At 42.6% G+C, this 3,434-nt stretch overlaps 1 non-coding gene across 1 annotated transcript; it reads left to right on the forward strand.

Moving 5' to 3' along the window:
* The first annotated feature begins 374 nt into the window (after window positions 1–374).
* On the forward strand, window positions 375–481 carry LOC120255719. Its single transcript, XR_005535083.1, has one exon. It is a non-coding gene; the product is annotated as a small nucleolar RNA R71 (small nucleolar RNA).
* The last annotated feature ends 2,953 nt before the right edge of the window (window positions 482–3,434 follow it).

Consider the following 3,434-nt stretch of genomic DNA (forward strand, 5'->3'; position numbering starts at 1 on the left):
CTACATAATCGACGTTCTCAACCGAAGATGTATCAACAATAGATATCGGGCAATCGGAGGGAACATGTCCTCCACAACACCTGGTGCAAGTAATCATGGCCGCTACTCTGTTCAAAGTTAGAAGATCAAACTTCTTACTCAATGATTCCACTTGAGCTGCCAATGAAGTCACTGCATCTATCTCATGGAGACCGGCCACCTTTTTCTTCTCCTTGGCATTCCATTGGTAGCTGTTTAACCCCATTTCTTCAATTAATTGATAAGCCTCACCGGGGGTCTTGCTACCTAAGGTACCTCCTGCTGCTGCATCCAAGAGTTACCTTGTACTTGGATTCAGACCATTGTAAAAGGTCTGAACAATCATCCACTCCGGGAATCCGTGTTGCGGGCACTTTCTCAAGAGCTATTTGAACCTTTCCCACGTCTCAAACAGAGACTCCAATTTCAATTGTACAAAGGACGAGATCTTATTCCTAAGCTTTGCAGATTTTCCAGGAGGGAAATAACGGCTGAGAAAAGCTTCTACCATCTCCTCCCATGTGGTAATTGATGCTCTAGGTAATGTATGTAGCCACTGCTTCGCTCTCCCTTTTAAGGAAAATAGGAAGGATCTCAACTTGATGGCATCATCCTTTACCCCATTTATCTTCAGCATATCACACACCTCGAGAAAGTTCTCTATATGGCTGTTTGGATCCTCATCGGCCAAACCATTGAACTGTGCAGATTACTGCAATATATGGATGAATGCCAGCTTCAACTCGAAGTTCTGAGCTATAATAGGGAGACGCACAATGCTCGATTGTGTCCCCAATACTGAAGGTCTGGCATAATTGGATAATGTCCGCTGCTACTCATTCTGTTCTGCCATGTTTTCAGATTCTTCTTCTTCCAAATAAGCTAGATTAGACTTTTCTTGCACAGGTTCTTTCCCTTTTCTTCTAAGTTTACGTTCAAGCTCGGGATCTCCTTTAATGAGTATGGAGGGGTTCCCTCTGGTCGAAACCTGGAGCTGCACCCAAAAAGAAAGAAAACAAATCAGAACTATGATAGAATAAGAAAATATGAAATAGAATGAATAAATGAATAGCTAAGAAAAACAAAGTGCAAAGTATCTCTAAACACCTACTCCCCAGCAACGGAGCCAAAAACTTGACACTTCCGTATATGCGTGTAAACCGCAAGTACACGGGTGTCGAAGTAATAATCCCAGATGAGTGGTTATCGTATCCACAGAGAGTAGGGAATAAAGACACTTAAGTTGTTTCTTAACTAATGTGAAAGATGAATAGTGATATGTGTGACAAGATTCAATTCTCAAAAGTAAAAAAAAACAAGAAAAAAGAACAAGTAAAGGAGAAGGTAAGGCAATCGATAAAGATGGGATACCTGGATATTGTTCCGCCTAGGACAATCATTTAAAGTGCAAGAAACCTCTATTATGCTTCCTAATTAATGCAATAGTGAGTCGTGGAAATCCATAATTGTATAATACCAAATTTAAGGTCAACCATGCCTAACTCTATACATGTCCCGGAGGAGAAATTGAACAATCTCAACAACTGACACTCATATAGAATTGCAACGAGCTCTAGGGATTCCAAATCATAAACCTATTCCTATGTATAGACCTAACTCTTTGGTACACGAGAAAGATCCCTAGCTACAATTAAGCAATAGATGCTAAAATCACTTCAAGGCTTCATTCTGTTGCACTCGCAACTAAGCCCCAGCGGAAGGTCATCCCTTAGCCCATTCACTCTACTATGGCTGCAAAGAAGTCTTGGAACATGGAAGTAGAATAGATCACACAGGAGGGGAAAGGGGACGCTCCGCTACCTCTCGACTCACCCTCTCAACCCTCACCAATCTAGCTTTGTCTAACTCTCATGGTGTGTTACTTACTCACAAGAGTTACCAAGAAGAACTCTCAACCCTAGTGTTACTCTAGGGGAGTAATCATACAATCAAGCATATAAGATTGGAACTCACAAAAAAAATCAATTAGTTAAAAGCATAATAAAGAGATTCAATGAAATGAATAAATCCTAGGGTTCACAAACACCGAAGTACCCACAAGGGGTTTAGCTCTCCATGGAGCTAGATACAATCAATGAAATCGAATTTAAAAATAAAGCATCCATAGAAAACTCCCTCGTTAGTCGTGGCGATGGTCTTGTGGAGAGTTCTCTACTCATCGCAAGGGTCCCTTTGTCCGGCCTAGGATATGCCTCACCGGATCGGTGCCGACGAAAACTCTCCCACTAACCTTTTTCCAAATGGCGCGCAATGTCAAAGCCGTAGAACCTCTCCAAAGCCCAAGCCAATACCTCTCAAAATCCTAGCCGCAACCCTCTCTCAAGTTGGGGAAAAGATGGAGAAAAAAAAATGCTGAAATCAGGGCTCAAATCAGCTTTTAAAAGGCTGGAATCAGGATTTCACTCGCCCGTGTGAGCGCCCCTGTGGATTTTTCAAACGGGCTTGTGGAATTTCCACACGCCCGTGTGGATTCTCTGTTTTCCTATTTTCTCGGCCGCCTGTTTCTTGCGACAGTTTTGCTATAGTAGCCTACTATAGTGTCGGCCCGAAATACTCCCGAATCCATTCTTTTATCAAGGTAACGCAAATGGGCACACGTTTACGTCATGGATCGCTTTGCTTCTTCAATAACGGACATGTTGGTGGAGATCTTGTTCAATATGCACAAGTCGGAATACTTGAGTGTGTGATAAGTGTCTAAATGTAGATGTTTTCATGTATATATCATATTCACTTTGCATGTATTATGTGAGGTTTGATGCCCGTTTTGCGCTTAATCATCTATTATTTGTTTTGTAGGGCATAAGGAAGCCATGGAGAACAAGAAGATATCGTTTGGGCGAAAAGAGAAGAAAACAGGAATTTCATACTATCCCCATACTACCCAATATGGTGATCGTATGCACTGTAGCAGCGGATTGATTTGGAGTGTCTGCCTAGATTTCCATACTACCCAATATGGGGGCCGTATACACCCCATATGGATCGCAGATCTTGGGTTTTTGGGTGCTATACGACCCCATACCACACGTATGCCTCGGGGGGTATAAATACCAACTTTTAGGGCAGAAAAGGGGTCTTTTTGGCTGGACCTTTTCTTGGCCGATTTTGGGGAGATCACTGGGGAGATTTTGGGGCGACCTTGGGAAGGAGAAGAAGGGCAAGGAAGCTAGATGATTATTCAAGCCCAAGGTCCAAGACACTCAAGGCAAGAAGGCAACATCATTCAAGGGGATATCTACCACAATTTGAAGGAAGGAGACCCGCGGCTAGAGGAAGCGTCATTTGGCACTACTTTGGAGGCAAAAGCATCATTCGGCACATTCTTTACCTGCTCCTCCACCATTTCATCTAGGGAGTGTTATTTATGCTTTTGTTTCATGTTTTGCTTGTTT

The sequence above is a fragment of the Dioscorea cayenensis genome, unplaced genomic scaffold, assembly GCF_009730915.1.
Source record: "Dioscorea cayenensis subsp. rotundata cultivar TDr96_F1 unplaced genomic scaffold, TDr96_F1_v2_PseudoChromosome.rev07_lg8_w22 25.fasta BLBR01001158.1, whole genome shotgun sequence".
NCBI lineage: Eukaryota > Viridiplantae > Streptophyta > Magnoliopsida > Dioscoreales > Dioscoreaceae > Dioscorea > Dioscorea cayenensis.